This window comes from Phalacrocorax aristotelis, chromosome W, assembly GCF_949628215.1.
Source record: "Phalacrocorax aristotelis chromosome W, bGulAri2.1, whole genome shotgun sequence".
Lineage (NCBI taxonomy): Eukaryota > Metazoa > Chordata > Aves > Suliformes > Phalacrocoracidae > Phalacrocorax > Phalacrocorax aristotelis.
Window position 1 is genome coordinate 22,605,895 of NC_134310.1, and position 17,527 is coordinate 22,623,421.

General features: G+C 46.7%; 1 protein-coding gene across 2 annotated transcripts in view; it reads left to right on the forward strand.

Moving 5' to 3' along the window:
- Positions 1-787: 787 nt before the first annotated feature.
- LOC142049886 (SET-binding protein-like) overlaps positions 788-17,527 on the forward strand; it is a 351,156-nt gene continuing 334,416 nt past the window's right edge. Inside the window, exon 1 of one of the 2 annotated variants that reach the window (XM_075078048.1) lies at positions 788-1,710. The gene's annotated coding sequence lies outside the window, so the exon portion shown is untranslated. The remainder of the gene's footprint in view (positions 1,711-17,527) is intronic. The other variant, XM_075078049.1, reaches the window with a different exon arrangement.

Consider the following 17,527-nt stretch of genomic DNA (forward strand, 5'->3'; position numbering starts at 1 on the left):
GGAAAGCAAAAGCCCAAGGACTTGGATTTTGCACAGCTCCACCGGTCCGGAGCTGAATTTGTGCTGTATTTTGAGCACTGTTGCTGATTCATACTGGGGGGGGGGCCTTTAATCCTTAAAATAGGTGTTGGGAGTCCTTGCTTGTCTCCCACAGCCCCAGAGAGGGATTCCTCACCTCAGGTCTGAACAGCAGTCACTGGACCCCAAAAATCTCCCGCATAGATCAATGAGCCCTCAGGGGCTGCTCTCCGGAAGGGGGGGGGGGGGGGGGCACGTGCGAGAAGGAGAGATTGGAGTGGGATAAATACCACTAACCTGAGCCTCACCTTCTCTGCCCCCATCACTGCTGCTGTTGTGTCAGGTAGTAGCACTGTTGAGTACATTAACCCAGGGCTGAACATTGGAGCCACGCCGAGTGTATGTGTGCGCGCCTGATCATTACCATTTATTCCCCACCACCACACACACCCCGCCCCAGTGCTGCAGGACTCCGGGATCGAGCGAGAGAAACAGAGGAAAGAGAGAGACGGAGCCATCAGCCCCCAGATCTGCTTAAACAAATCGCCGCCCCTTGCAGGGAGGGAGAGGGAGGGGGGGGGACCAGACCAAAAGACAAAATAAGACAGAAAGGAAAATCCAGCGGGGGGCAAAAAGCAGCCCCCAGACGCTCCCTTTCTGAGCCTGTGCTCTCAGCGAGGAGGGGGTGTGTGTGAGCATCGATCCCGTGCCTGTTAGGAAAAGGGGGTGTTTTTTCCCCCCCACCTCCCCTCTGCCCTCCCTCGGCGCGGCCCGGCGGGGGGCAGCGCGGCGGGGGGAGCGGGTGGCTGCAGCCCGCCGGAGCTCCGGCACCAGCACGGGCCCACTCCGGAGACGAGAGCCGGAATAAAGGGAACAGCTTCCTTACCGCCAAAGCAACCTTTTTCTCGTCGCGGGGTTTTGCTCTTTTCGGTTTCTTATTTTTGTTTTAAACCCCTCGCCGGGAAAAGCAAAACCGAAAACGCTTCCCCCCTCGTCCCCCTTCAAAAGGCCCCCAAACAACCACCAACAACAAACAGAAAGCAAAATAATCCCTCCTCAAAAAAAAAAAAAAAGGGAAAGGAAAAGCGAGAGAGCCGGAGACAAGCTCCATCGATTTCAAATCCAGGATTTCATCTAGTGCACTGAATTTTTTCTTTTGTTTTTCTCTTCCTATTTTTTTCCTCCTTCCCCCCTCCTCCTTTTTTTCAAACCCCCCCCTTCCTTCTCCTCTTTCCCACACCCCTTTTCCTTCTCATTTTATTTTGGATCCTGCTAAAATTAGCCGGGACTGCTCTGGGTGTTGCGTGTTAATTTGATTTACTCCGGGATTCCGGCTTCCAAGACGCCATTTTCCCCCCTTCTCGCTCTATCTCGCTCTATTTATCTATCATTTATCTATCGAGCTATCTATCCGTCTGTCTGTCCGTCCATCCCCCTCTCCCCGGGTGCCTTCCCACCTCCTCCCTCTCTGCTCTGCGCGTGCTGCGCGGCCGTGCGCTCCCCTAATCTGACAGATGAACACCGCCATGGGTTTGCCGCAACACAAGCAAAAGCACCTTTGGGGGCTGTGGCGAGGGATGGAAACCGGGATCTAAAAGAGAAGAGACAAGAAGGGGGGAATCCGAGGGAGGAGGAGAAGAAAGAAGAAGAGGAAGCTGCTAAGAAGCCCCCGCTACCGTTTTGGGGATATGGGTTAGTAAAAAAAAAAACAACCAAACAAACCAACCCCCCCCCCCCCCCAAAAAAAAAAAAAAACCAAAAAAACCACCCCTGAGCCATCGAGGAAAGGTCTGTCTTGATGATCCGGATTGCAGGAGGGTTTTACCCCTCTTCCCCCCACCTTTTTCCCCTCTGCATGCAAAAGTTAATGTCGTCTCCTTTTTTCCGCGTTGTGACTTTGCAATGGCGCAGAAAGAGCTTTATTTATTTGGGGGGGGGGGGGGGGGGGGAATGGAATGGATATATTTCTCCGCTGTGCAATGCATGCGAGTCCTCCCCCCCTCCGTCACCTTCCCTCCCTATGCTTTGTCGCTGGGGGGGGGGGGGGTGTGTGTGTGTGTGTGTAAAACCGTGCTGCTGAGAAGGGGTTGCAATTTTTTTAGGAGTTTGCACAATGTATTTAACCCCCCCACCCCTTTGGTAGCCTATATGTGTTTCCCCGACGGTGCCGGGGGTAGATGGCAGCTATGTGTGTGCGTGTGGAAAGGAGGGGGGGAGACCTCTCCCGCTTCATGAACTTCAGGTTAAGTGGAGCTAGAGAGCAACATTGTAACCTTATGGAGATTTGTGAGTGTGTGTACGCGGGTGTCCGCGGCGGTGCTGGGCGGGGGGGGTCGTCGCTGCCCCAGGGCGGCCGCCGCGGCCCCGTGCTTGTTTTGACATTGAAAAGGATACGCAGCCCCGAAAAGCGGCTGTTTGCAGGAGCAAAGAAGTGAGGGGTGGAGAAGGGGGGGTGAGTAATTAGCAATGCGGGACCCACCACCACTACCCTCTGCTCGGTGGCGAAGTAAAGCGCGTTAATAACGGTTATTAACAAGCCGGTGATTGCCGTCCCCGGGACCCGGTGGCCCCTCTCCCCCTCTCCTCGGGTGGAAGTGGAGTTCAGTGTTGGTCGGTTTGAATATCGCCGATATTGGGGGGGGGGCAAAACGCAGCCTGCGTTAATTCCAGCCCTGGCGCAAGGCTCCCTGCCCACCTCCGCGAATACTCACACACCTTCCTCGCCGGGTCTTCCCGGCGGGCAGTGGGAAATCAGGTCCCTCCAGCGAGACGGGGGCCCCCTCCCGCCCTTGTTTCCCGGTGTGGATCACACCAGACACTGGCCATCCCCCGCACTACCTGCCCCTACCTGTGTGTATTTATGTGTCTGAAAAGGCAGTTGAGAGAAGGATTTCCGATTCGTTTCCGCTTCAAATAAACAGCACTGATAATCTCGGGCCTGATGCTAAAAGAGCATTTCACCGCCGGGAGCCGGACCCGGGGAGCGACCGCCTGCGGGAGGGGGGACGACGACCCCCGGCCCGGCCTCCCCCCAGCGGGCAGGTTCCCTCCCCCCCGTCCCCGGGCGGGTTTGCAAAGGGGAGATGCAGGGGGCTTCCCCCCGGGGGGGGAAGGATATGCACGAATGGGGGGGGGGGGGTAGCTCTGCCGGTGCCCCCTCCCCGGGCTGGAGGTGTGGGCGGGCCGGCGGCTTCCGTGAGCACGGCGAGCCGAGCAGGGCCCTGGGAGGAGTTCGCCACAAGCAAATGAGGCCGGCGGGGAGGGAGGAGCCGGGCAAGGCTTCTCTCCCCGCAAGCAGAGGTGTTTCATTAGCCGCGGGCCCGCGGTGGCCCGGCCCGGCCGGGCCGGGGGGTACCTGCCGTGTTGCCTTATATGTCCATCTGTCAAACCGCAAAGGAAGTGCGAGGCGAGCAAAGCGCTGAGCCTGCTAGTTCTCTGCTGTCAGGGAAAGTAATTTGATCCTTCTCGTATCAACAGGAGGATTTCAGGGGTAAAGGACTGCTGGCAAATTCAATTCCGTGTTGAATATTATGGACTCAAATGGGAACAATTATTGATCTGACAGCCCCTGCAGCCAGGACTAACTTGGTGCAGGCTACATTAATGATATAATCGGCCATCTAACATTAGGCAGTGATAGCACGAACCTGAGGAAACAAGTGTCTAGGAGCTTTTATCATAGACAGGAGAAAAAATGCCTTTCAGGGAAAATGTGCAAGTGGCTGCTTCACACACACTTTCCTGTGCTTCCTCGGCCTTCGCTGAGATTACTCCCCTCAGTCAGAACCTACTTCCACTCAAAGGAAAAACTTTTATCATCTCTGTTTGGTTTTTAGCTGAAAGGAGAAAAACCCCTCCAAACAATATAGTTGAACTTTACTCTCTGCTCTTAGCTCAGAAGGATTATGTAAAAGTTTGGGTGGGGGGTGTAGCAGAAACACTCAGTGAATGGAGACTTTTCTTCCATCTTGCTTTGGCTTTGGCTTTTTTTTTTTTTTAAACTTGTCAGACTCAAAGTTTTAATTGAAACCAGAAATCTATTGAGAAGTAACTGAGCCAAGAAAACCTCTGTTTTCTCTACAACTAGGGATGGGGAATAAATAATTTTTGGTGATGTTATTTCAAGCTGTTTGAGCTCTCTGGTTCCTGCCAAAAAGCTCAGCACAGATTATTAATACATTATCATTTTAGGAGGATGCACTCTCCGAAATGTAAACAAATGGTGTGTTAGGTTTGTGCAGAGCCATAAACTATGCTATTTGTTGGCAAAGAAATGAAACAGTGGCCATGATTTATTATTAATAAAAATAATAACTGAGCTACTTAGCTTGTCTTGATATTTACTGGTTTTTTTCTACTGAGGTTCCTCAGTATCATTTCCAATAATGTACTTTGATTAAGTTGGGAACTGTTGGGTTTTTTTTAATAACTGCTATTGCCATGTGTTTAATTAACTAAAGAAGTTAAATGCTTGAAAAGGTTCAACCATCATTTTTTGGCTTCAGATACTGCTTAATCTCTTCTTCTGGTCTGTTTTGACCCATCCTTTGAACTCCTTTTTCCCAGCACACACCTCTCTTAGGTGTAAGTGCCAGTTTACCAACAGGACTTTTGTTTTCCGTTACAAGATTTGGCTAATCCCAGTTTCAGTGACTTTTTTTTGCCCTCTCAGTAGGGCTCAATTGCTCACACATAATCTTTCCCTTCTGTTTTCTTTCCCCTTTGGACAACACCCTCCAGGACTGAAAAGCTCTTGCCTTGTGCTTGGAGGCTTGCAATTACACAGCAATTTTGACTCTTGACCCAACTAGTAGCAAGAAAGGCTATTGTCTAATGAACCACGTAAAAACAGTTCTGGGATCCAACAGATTGCTGTGATGGAAATGAAAGCTCTCCCAGTGAATTGATGACTGATTTGTTTAACCATATGCCTGGTGGTCTTTCTTGCTCCCCGTTAACTACCTACCTCTGGAGTACCTGTGATCTGTGGGTCTGCGATGATGTTGAAAGGCAGCACTGCCAAAATGTGCTCCATGATGCATGGTCCACCATAGGGCCAACTGAATAGGATTTAAGCCATGTTTAGAGAATTCAGCAAGTCATTTTTGCCTACCATAACATGCAGACATGCAGGGTTTTGAGAGTGTTAAGTGCCATGATTAAGCATGCATGGGATGATGAGAGAAGGGCATCAAATCTGTGCAGAAAAAAAGAATAGGTAGTCAGATGAAACCCATTGCAAAACTAGCCTCATTACTGGGAAGTCCAGGCACTCTTAGGGCAGCAGTGATCCAAGGTTTAGAGCTAGACCAAAGCCTAGCAAGAAAAGCAAGAGTCTGCAGGAGAACTTTAGTGGAGAAAGTTCCTAGTGTTTTGCTGCAGGGCTTGTGGTTTCTACTGGGACTGGTGTTGCTGCTATTATAGGTTCTGGTCTCGTTACTTTCTCTCTTTCCAAAGTGATTTAAAAAAAAAAAGAGTTCCCTTTTATAAAAAAAAAATAATTTAAAATTTTTAATTTAAAATTAAAATAAATTTAATATTTTTTGAAAAATTGTTGAGGAAATAAAATGACTTATCCTTTTAGGAAATTGTCATCTTGATTAAAGATGGGATTTAAAACACCTGAACTCCAGGTTTTAGCATGGGGGGACTGTCAGATCTGAAAACGATTTCCAAACTTTTGAGGTTGGGACTACTTTGCCTTCTGATACGGGCATGAAATCAGGTTGCAAGTAGGCATTGTTAGCACAGTTGTTTCTGAGGTATACTCAAATCCTTAGAGATGGCTTATTTCTCCTTCTCCCAACATGAAGGCTTCGATTGATGTGGCTTCAAAAGTTCATTGTGTCTTCAGACCTGCTTACAGATCTGCTGGATGCTGGGAACAAGTGCAGCTCCCCAACAGGCACCTGGATTCTGCATTCACGTTTAACTGGTTGTAGAGAGAGCAAAGCGAGGGGGATATATAGGTGAGGGCAAAAAAAAAAGGAAGGCAAAATAATTTCTTAAATTGAATAAAAGCAGTCAGAGAATAATGTAGCTTGTCTTTCAGAGCTGAGGAAATGTGTGAAGGAAGTAGGGGGTGGTAATTTCTGTTTATCAGCTCTTGAGAGGGAGCAGAGTTGGGGGCTGGTTTGCCCTGGAGTTGGATTTACTTTGCAGCACAAGTTGTCCAAACACAGTGATGAACTTTTGCTGTAAGCTGTGGGGCAGCTGGATATGAAAAGCAGGATTTTGACATTATTACATTTAAGCTTTTGTTGTCTTTTATGATATTGAAAATTTTGCAGAGTTCTCAGGCTAGTCACCCCTCTGTCTAAAAGGCCAAATCGAAACTCTGGACCTCAAACACCCCGAGGATTTGGAGGATTTCATCCAGGCTTGATTATGATCTTTACAGCCCTAGTTTACTTCCCAGTCCAGCTGGGGATCTTTGCAAGGTCTCAGACCTCTGTATCTCTATGATCTTTGCCTGGCTGCCTGTCCATAGAACCTGTGTGCTGTTGGAAGTGTGTGACGATGACCCTGTTGACTTCAGATGTGAAGGGGAAAGTGATGTGGCTGAAGCACAGGTGACAAAACAGGAAGGTGGCCAGAGAAGTACTCGGGGGAATCTGTTACTCATAGATCCCAGGATCAGGTTTACTCTCGCTTATGAGTGGTGGGACTTGTATACATGTACATCCAGCGTAGGGGTCTTGCAGGGAAAAAAGGAGTTGTGCAGATGATAAGGATGAGCCTCAGTTGTCCTCCCTATGTAGGACTGGTGGGTCTGATGCACTTTTTTGAAAGCAAGCACAATGTGTGGAAAAGCCATGCAGGATGAGACCAATTTCCATGCAAACAAGAGGTCAGAAGGTGGTGGTGAGGCTCTGACCTGCTCCAGTGAATACCAGAGCACAGTATGGCCCAAGGCTCAGCTCTGCAGTATGTGATATATTGGGATGCAAATGCTTGGCAGAGTGGGGTGCTGGGGTTGCAGCTAAATGACATTGGGGGGTGACTGACTTAGCTTCTCACTGCCTCTGAAGGAGTGAATTCCTGTTTCTGTAAGGGTTGCTGTGCAGTCCCAGGCAGTTAAGGGCTCTATGAATGTGGCAGCAATGAGAGCAAAGTTTCCTCTACTGTAGTAAGGTATCTTTTGTAATAGTGCTTGGGAAAGCTGTTCAGAAGAATGTGTGGTAGGCAAGCATGGGGTAACCCAGGATTCACTTAAATACCTCAAAATTAGAGATCAGTTAAAGATCAGAAGCCTCAGGTTTTATGTTACTTCGAAATTTTTGTTAGCCTTAACCTTTAAAACTGAGAGATATATATGTATACAATGAATCAATCTGTTTCTGTCCTGGTATTTTAGCAGATGGGGAAGTTGGTTTTAAGATGGAAGGGAGAAAATTATGTTACTCAAGCCAGAGGTCAAGCTGCAAGTCATTACAGGCATGTCTTATCTCCACATGAATTCACATATCCTGAATATCCTACTGTCGTGGTTTAGCCCCAGTCAGCAACTAAGCACCACACAGCTGCTCGTTCACTCCCCCCACCCCAGTGGGATGGGGGAGAAAATCAGAAGAGTAAAAGTGAGAAAACTTGTGGGTTGAGATGAAGACAGTTTAATAGGTAAAGCAAAAGCCGCACATGCAAGCAAAGCAAAACAAGGAATTCTTTCGCTACTTCCAATCGGCAGGCAGGTGTTCAGCCATCTCCAGGAAAGCAGGGCTCCATCAAGCATAACGGTTACTTGGGAAGACAAATGCCATAACTCTGAACATCCTCGCCTTCCTCCTTCTTCCCCCAGATTTATATACTGAGCATGACATAGAATAATAGAATCATAGAATGGTATGAGTCGGAAGGGACCTTTAGAGGTCATCTAGTCCAACCCCCTTGCAGTGAGCAGGGACATCTTCAACTAGATCAGGTTGCTCAGAGCCCCGTCCAACCAGACCTTGAATGTTTCTAGGGATGGGGCCTCCACAACCTCTCTGGGTGACCTGTTCCAGTGTTTTACCACCCTCATTGTAAAAAATTTTTTTCCTTATATCCAGTCTAAATCTATCCTCCTTTAGTTTTAAACCATTACCCCTTGTCCTGTCACAATGGGCCTTGCTAAAGAGATTGCCCCCATCCTTCCTGTAGTTCCCCTTTAAGTACTGAAAGGCTGCAATAAGGTCTCCTCGCAGCCTTCTCTTCTCCAGGCTGAACAAGCCCAACCCTCTCAGCCTGTCCTCATAGGAGAGGTGCTCCAGCCCTCGGATCATTTTTGTGGGCCTCCTCTGGACCTGCTCCAACAGTTCCATGTTCTTCTTGTGCTGAGGGCTCCAGAGCTGGACACAGTACTCCAGGTGGGGTCTCACCAGAGCGGTGCAGAGGGGCAGAATCACCTCCCTCGACCTGCTGGCCGCGCTCCTTTTGATGCAGCCCAGGATACGGTTAGCCTTCTGGGCTGCAAGCGTACACTGTTGGCTCATGCCCAGCTTTTCATCCACCAGTACCCCCAAGTCCTTCTCTGCAGGGCTGCTCTCAATCTTTTCATCCCCCAGCCTGTACTGATACTGGGGGTTGCCCCGACCCAGGTGCAGGACCTTGCACTTGGCCTTGTTGAACCTCATGAGGTTCTCACAGGCCCACCTCTCCAGCTTGTCTAGGTCTCCTCGGATGACATCCCATCCTTCTGGTATGTCAACTGCACTGCTCAGCTTGGTGTCATCTGCAAACTTGCTGAGGGTGCACGCAATCCCACTATGTCATTGATGAGGATATTAAACAGCACTGGTCCCAATACAGACCCCTGAGGCACACCACTCATCACCGGTTTCCATCTGGACATCGAGCCATTGACCACTACCCTCTGGATGCGACCGTCCAACCAATTCCTTATCCAGTGAACAGTCCACCCATCAAATCCATATCTCCCCAGTTTAGAGAGAAGGATGCTGTGGGGGACCGTGTTAAAGGCCTTGCAGAAGTCCAGATAGATGACGTCCATAGCTCTTCCCAAGGCCACTATATTGGTCAGACAGGACTTGCCCCTTGCCCTTGGTGAAGCTATGCTGGCTGCCTGGAATCACCTCCCTATCCTCCATGTGCTTTAGCATAGCTTCTAGGAGGATCTGTTCCATGATCTTCCCCGGCACAGAGGTGAGGCTGACAGGTCAGTAGTTCCCCAGGTCCTCCTTTCTACCCTTCCTTCAGTCCCCAGGGACTTCACCTGACTGCCATGACTTTTCAAATATCATGGGGAGTGGCTTGACAACTGCATCAGCCAATTCCCTCAGGACTCTGGGATGCGTCTCATCAGGTCCCATAGATTTGTGTATGTCCAATTTCCTCAGGTGGTCATGAACCTGATCTTCACTTGCAGTGGGAGGGGCTTTATCCCCCTGGTGTCCATCGACTTGGGAGGGGTGAGGAGAAAGTTTACCAGTGAAGACTGAGGCAAAACAGTTGTTGAGTACCTCAGCCTTCTCATCTGTTGATATGAGGTCACCAAGTGAGGTCACTCCACATCATATGATATGGAACACCCCTTTGGTCAATTTGGATCAGCTGTCCCGGCTATGTCCCCTCCCAGCTTCTTGTGCACCTGGAAGAGCGTGTGAAGCTGAAAAAGTCCTTGACTAGTGTAAGCACTACCTAGCAACAACGAAAACATCTCCATGCTCCACACTCCAACGCTGTTTTTAGCACAAATCCAAAAAGCCCCATACTAGCTACTAGGAAGAAAATTAACTCTGTCCCAGCCAAAACCAGCACACCTACTAATGTGATCTCTAAAACTTGGACACTGGCCTAACTTCCCTGTGTTTCACAGCATATTCTGTAGTGATGCTGTGATCCATGCCTACCTCTCTTTGAATCTTGCTAAATTTTTGGCTTTGGAGAATGCAGTGAGGTTTCCACTGAAACTCTTCTGAAATCCTATTAGTTTGCTAGACAAGGAAATCCTTCCTGTAGTTTTTTCTTTTTCTTTCTTTTTTTTCTTTTCATTTTTTTTCTTTTTCTCACTAAGCCTTCCTATGGAGCTCTATAGTGGGGTTTCAGTAGAATTCTGTACAAGGGAATAGTTCTCTACTGAATTCTTCAGTTCTTTTTTAGAAAGGATCAGAGATGTGAAGCTTAACTGGGGGAGTTTATAAGTTTTTCAACAGGATTGTATACATGCCAAGTATTATAGCAGGCATCCGGCCAAAGTATTATCATACATGCCTATTATTCCTAAGGTTGCAAAACAGTTTAAAATATTAACCCATATATTCATATCCTTGTAACTTCCATAAACTTTCACCTAGTGGGCTGAAAAATGTCATGCTTTTTCTTTGCTTGATGGCAATTTTCTTCCTGAAAGGTTGAGTAAATTCTCTGCAGCTGTCATTTCCTTTTTTTCCCCCCAGTTTATTCAGAAAAAGCGAGGGTGGGGGAAGGAGAGGAAACACTTTTCCCTTTGAAATTTTTCTAACCACATATTTTTAAACAGAGCAGCAGTCTAACCTGCCAGACTTTGAGCTGATAAATGGATATAAACATAGGGTTTGTTGAAGGCCTCTGCCTTCTTTTGGTATGTGAGTGGGACCAAAAAATGGAGGTCATGGTTTCTGAAGCCATGACAAATTAAAAGTGTCATTGTAGGCATCCTAAAGTCAATCAAGATCTTTTAGTCTGTTGGCTTAAAGAGAGTGGCACTGTCCCTACAAATCCTGCTGGATAAGTGTCATAAATGGCTTTTGCTATAGGTGTTGGTTTTCATTAGATCCCAGTTCTGTGTCATGGGAGGTAGTCACAGAAACATAAGTCCTGGTCCTTCATCTTTTTATCAGTTGAAGACACATCGGCTCTTAAAACATGATGCCTTTTAAGTGTGGCTTTCAGGCCAGAACATTTTCTTCCCGCTTAGCTCAATGAACAGACCTCCCAGGGCCCTTGAGGAAAACCTCTGAAAAAAAATAGTGTGAGCAACAATTAAAATAACAATAAGCTGCAGAGTGGCCCTAGGTAGGGACTGGGGCCCTATTCAAACCTGCATCCATCTCCAGCTGGGGAGCAGTGGTATGGATGCCTCAGTTCAGGGGTATCTTGACTCATTAGAGCCCGCAGACCAAACTTTGCTTGGTTGGGACCTAAGTGAAGGACTCAGATTAGGAGACAGAGACCCCTATGTCATCAATGGAGAGAGGGGGCACCCATATATGACTTGACCTAGGATTCCCCCAAATTCTAACTCCATCCCAACCTTTAACATCCTCCTGAAGTCAGTGGCTTCAGGGAATAACAATCCAAAGTCCTGGTCCTGCTTGAATAGAGATTTGAATCATTAATCTGGTGCTCCTGATCCTATTTGCCACCTTGGAGAGAGTCTGATGTGTGCAATGCCGCACAAAAAGCACAATGAAGTAGTTCAGCTGGAGAGGCCTTTTGGGCGTGCAGGTACACAGCAGGGTCTTATCTCCCATCTGACTCAACTTCTCCCAGCACTTCTGTAACCACTTCCTCTTATGCCTCATTAGAGGCGAAGCTACTCCTTTCCTTTGCCCATAGCAGCTTTGGTTATCTTGCCTTTATTCCTGGCCTCAGGTCTTCCCACCAGCATGCTCCCAATTAACGTTTATGCCTCTTGATGTGGCTGTCCTGGCACCACGGGCTGCTCTTTGCCCTGTGTGCATCTAGCCGCATCCACTTGTGTCCTGTGCTGCTTTTGCCTCCTGCTTTTTCTTCTGCAATCTGTGAGGCTTTAAGGGTATTTCTTGTTTTGCTGACCCAGACACACTCTCCTCCCTCAAAGCCGAAAGACTGATACATTCTGAAAGGCAAAGCAGTCTCAATGCCTTCTTCTAAGTATCCCAAATTATTGATCATCTTCTTGCATGCCCTTTATATGCCCTATTTTCCCACAGTCCTCCCTTGATGCTGGGGATGCTCGGTACATTATACAGCACCAAGCAAGACACCACTTCTTAATCGGCATGGAAGCACACAGTGCAAGTTTGCATGGACAAAATCCAACCTTTCTTATTCCTTCTCTCATTTGAAGCATGCAGAATTGAGTAATATGGGATGTGTTGTTTGTATAGCCTCTAGACTGGGCACAGGATAGATCCTGGACCAAAGCCTTTTTGGTCCTCCTTGTGCCATCACATACAGCTGTGAGGAATGGATGTTGAGTCAAGACCTGGTGCATTCTCTATCAGTTATGTTGTTTTATTTTATTTATTTATTTGTTTTTTTCTTGAAGGGAGGGAAAGCTGGTGTATTTGGCACTTGTGCAAGTGAAAATTAAATAATGGAGGAGGGTAAAAAAAAAAGGAGGAAGGAGTCCCATGGCAGCAGCAGTAAATAAAAACAAACCTCTCGTTAATGATTTATATAGATAAATCATTTTCCACACATTTCAGGGTACAGAGGGAAATGTTTGATCAGAGGAAGAAGGAGAGATTATTTTCCTACCACAACTGTGTTAGAAGGAGGCTACTGTGTCTGATGGCAGCTCTCCAAAAGCAGAGTTGATCTAGGAAAGTTTGGTAACACAGATGATGGAATTGTGCAGGGTTTTGCTTTCTGTGGCTGGTCTCTGTGCCAATAACCTTTCCCTAAATACCCATAAAACTTTCCATTTGTAGCCTGGAGTGTCTGCCACTACCTCCAGGATGGTGCACTTGGCAGGAGCCGGCTAGAATGGAGTAAGCATTTGAAGTCCCCTTCTCATGCACATTGACACTTCTCCTCAAAGAGTTTTATGGCTGTTGTTAACGGAATAAGTTTTATCCTTGTAGTGGCACACACTACTGCACCCAGCAGAGTGCTCAGGGTGTTCTCTTGGATTGTCTCAGGAGTCATCTTTGATTATACATCACACTGAGAGTGATGATGCTTGGTCTGGGAGCTCAGCAACCTGGTGTTGGCCTGACATAGGCAAATGTCCTGGCTTGTCTCTTTGCGCGTAATGAGCTGGAGCACAGTTGGCATCTCATTCTGTTTTCTAGTGTCCCAGAGTCCTAATCTTCACAAGGGTGATGGGTAAAAATGACACACCAACTCTTGATTTCATTGGGATCAAACACTATTCCTTGATTTAGAGATGTAAATCCAGTGAATCGAGCCCAGCTTTATAGTAGTCCTGCAGCAGCATTTGTCTTGGAGGGCACAAATGGGATGAGGTTGGTCCTTTATAGACCAGAAGTTAGCATGAGGAGGTGTTTACAGGTCTGATGACCATATTCCCTTCCCCAAAACCCAGATACAGCTTTAGGTTGTGAGTGAGTAGATTTATAAAACCTTGGCACAGCTCTCAGGCAGGAGTTTGTAAATGTCCTTGGGCAACATGATGGGCATCTATTCTACTGCAGATGGGTGCTTTGCTATGCTGGGTGTTGCCACAGCTGTACCTTAGGCATTATTGCTTTTATGGGCCTTGTGATTTATGGCCGTGTCAGCTGTTTAATCATTCAGTTAGCCCTCCCTTCATCACTGTACAATAGTTAGCTACTTACATAGAAAGGTGACTATCTGATCTAATTATGGAGTCTCAAACCTAATTATGGAGTCAAATATGATTTCATAATCTAATCTTAATGTCTCTATGTTGAGAAGACAGATACACACGTGTGTAATGTGCACACTTACATGCCTCTGTAATTCTGGATATGCTTAGGCTCTCATTTATTTCTGTCTATTTATCTTGGGAGAGATGCTTGCAGCCTCATCTGTCTATGAGAGATCTTTGGGTTATCTTGTCTTTTCTCCTCCAGTGTGGCTTTTCCGGGCTCCTTCTGCCAGGCTTGGGCACACTGAGGCAGAGCTGTCAGTCAGCATTAATCAGTCACACTGATGGAGGTGCAGAGGGCTGGTAGCACTTAGATTCAGGACAATCCAATGGAAAGGAGTGAAGATTACATTCTGCTGTTGTTCTGGTAACTGCCATTAATCCTTGCTCCTTGTTTTCATGTGGATAGACCACACATGAGAGAGCTTGCATCCCTTCCCTTCAGAGGAAGCCCACGCATAAACCATACAAAATCAGAGGTGGGGGTGGAAGGACTGGAACAAAAGCAGTGTTGCAGGCAGGGGGACCACACAGAGAGGAACCATCTTTCTTCTGTGTAACCCTCTGCATCTAACTCACCCTATTAATGAATCACATGCCTTAGTGTCATGGTTCAGCCTCAGTCGGCAACTAAGCACCACACAGCCGCTCGCTCACTCCCACCACCCCTGTGGGGTGGGGAAGAGAATTGGAAGAGCAAAAGAACTTGTGGGTTGAGATAAGCAGAGTTTAATAATTACAATAATAATAATAATAACAACAATAATGATAATATCATAAAATGGAAAAGGGAAAAAAATAAAAGAAAAAAAAACCAGAAACACAAACAATACAACTGCTCACCACCCACTGACCAATGCTGCCAGTCCCCGAGCCACCACTGCTTTTCTTCCTCCCCTGGCCAGCCCCTCCCAGTTAACATACTGGGCATGACGTTACATGATATGGAATATCCCTTTGGTCAGTTTGAATCTGCTCTCTTAGCTGTGCCCCCTCCCGGCTTCTTGTGCTTGTGCTTGTACTTTAAGCAGTGTGCTTAAAATTGCTATGCAGTAGATAGGCCAATTTGCCCAGCACTGGAGAGAGACCAAATAATACATCACAGAAGAACAGAATGTTTGGGGTTGGAAGTACCTCTGGAGATCATCCAGTCTACCACGCTGCTCAGCGCAGGGTCACCTAGGGTAGGACGCTCAGGGCTGTGTCCAGCTGGGATTTAGACATCACCAGGCCACCTGTGATTCTTTATTAAGAGATTATGTTAATTTGTTTTGCTTGAGGGGGAAGTCCTTCTGCCTTGTTTCTGTCCTGATTGATGCAAGGCGGGTGAAAGGGAGAGGGTGTTTCCTATGGTATCTATAGTGCGAATGGAAAATAGCTGACAGTCATTTGTCCAGCTCCCTGCCAAAGCTGGGTTGTCCTTTCAGAGTATCATGGCCACAGGAACTAACTAAGGCTGTGGTCCAAAGATGTGATAAATCTCCAGGGTCCTGAGCAACAGATTAAATATACTACCGGTGCATGATATGTATCTAGTATAAACTCGTTCTCCTGGTTCAAATTTGTTCAAAAAAATTTGCAGTGGCTTAATTGTATCCCAGCAGACTTTGTATTGCATCATACTATGTCATTTGTCTGCACCACGCAGGCTTTTTGGGCTCACAAGTTTTAGCCGTCCTCTAGAACTGCCATTAAATTGGCACAAAGAAAGTCTTAATCCCCATTTTATGCGCTGTGGTCCATTTGATAGAAGTGTGATCAGATGCCTGTTCCTGGTCTGCATCAAACTTGTGCTGCTGATGATCTGGCAGTGCATGGACTATGACCACAACCACGCTTGAAATTCCTAGGGTTTTTTTGCAAAGCAATACTGAAGAAATAGGTTGGAGTCTTTTTTATTTTTGTATTCCTAATCTGGGTTAATTGAGTTCAGTGCAGTTTGCTGCATGCCAGGTAGTTGGGATTTTATGTCCCATGATGGATTCTGAAGTTTCACTGACACTTCTCATAAAAGCAGGTTTTTGACCAAAACTTTCCCTCGGGTGTAATGTGGGTTGTCCATTGGCCTCTGCCCCAGACACAGCTGCATTTCAGCAGTGGAACATATAATCAAGGAAGCAACCTGGGAGTCTTTGGAGTGAAAGGTGATATCTCATCATTAAATATTGCTGCATAGCCTCTAGTGCTTTGTGGTGAATGGTTTTAAAAAGATGGAGTGTAAAGAGGCTTCCAGGATTTCTGATATTTTGCAGAGATTAGGGATTTAACTGTATGTCACATAAGAGAATGTGAGATCCAAAGGCAACATGATAGACATGGGGTTTGAGAAGATGTAGGCTCCACTTCACATTCACTGTGACACACTCAGACTCATGCCTCAGTTTCCCCTCACTTGAACCTGTTCAATAGAATTTTTTTTCTTTTTCATCTTAAGGCATTTTGGACCCTATGGATAAAATGAAAGAGCAGTCTCAGTAGCTACAATCATGGCTGGGATTAGTGTACTATGGGATTTGGGCAGCATCTCTTAATACTGCCCCAAGCTCTCTGCTGGTGTTCCCAGTGCTCGAGCAAATCAGAGCAGCAGCACAAACACTGGGCAGCTGAACCTGGCTTGCTTGCATTTGTCTAATCAGCGTTTGCTTGTTACTAACATGGTTGTCCCTGTGCATAGGGCAAAATCCACACCAAGTGTGTCATGGTTTTAGCTGGGATAGAGTTAATTTTCTTCACTCTAGCTGGTATAGTGATGTGTTTTGAACTTAGCATGAAAAAAAATGTTGAGATAACACACAGATGTTTTGACTGTTGCTGGGTAGCACTTGTACTAGTCAAAGACTCTTCTAGCTTCCCATGCTCTGCTGGGTGCACAAGAAGCCGGGAGGGGAGGGGGCACAGCTAAGAGAGCGGATTCAAACTGACCAAAGGGATATTGCATATCATGTAATGTCATGCCCAGTATGTTACCTGGGAGGGGCTGGCCGGGGGAGGGGGGAGCAATCGTGGCTCAGGGCTGGGCAGCATCGGTCAGCGGGTGGTGAGCAGCTGTATCGTTTGTGTTTCTGTGTTGTGTTTTTTTTTTTTTCCCTTCCTTTTCCATTTTATTATATTAGCATTATTGTCATTATTACAATAATCATAATTATTATTATATTGTAATTATTAAACTGTGCTTATCTCAACCCACAAGTTCTTTTGCTCTTCCGATTCTCTTCCCCATCCCACAGGGGTGGGGGGGAGTGAGTGAGCGGCTGCGTGGTGTTTAGTTGCCAACTGAGGCTGAACCACAACAAGTGTTATAGCCACTTTCACTTCATAGAGAATCCCAAATAGGTGGATTTCTCCCCCCTGCTGTGGGCTCTCACCTCTTGATTTGTCCTCAGCAAATTTTCAGTTTAATCACTTTATAGCTCTAGCATCTGAATACTTGCAAGCATAAGTAGTTGCCTGAGGCAGAAGAAGGGAGAGTATTCAGAACCCTTAACGGGAGGCATCTAGTATGACACAAATGGGGGTCTTGTACGTCAGGCCTTTGTTTGTGTGTTTGAGGCACTCAGAGGAGCTGATAAGAAACATGTGAGCAGCCATAGCAAGGCTGAGCATGCAGGCATTTGATTATTTCTCAGTACTTATCAGAGGAAGCATGAATCTCTCCCTAATGAAGAGATAATGCAAACTTCTGTGAAATTTGTTGTCATTCACCTGTGAATTATCCTCCTCAAATTTAACTTGACTGTAGGAAGCCTACTAGTGGTAACACTTTTCTCTGGGCGCTTAATTTGGATGGTAAAATGCCTCTGTAGTTGCTTATTGAATGGGACTTGATGCTGGTGAGCCTCGGAGACCTGGATGGGCAGTTTGGGTGAGCACTTAAAAGTATAGACAGCCCTCATCTCTCAGGTGTTTAAGATAGAGCTAGAAGTCTCCTGGAAAATTGGTTTCCTCCCTAGATTTCCAGATCTGCACATTGCC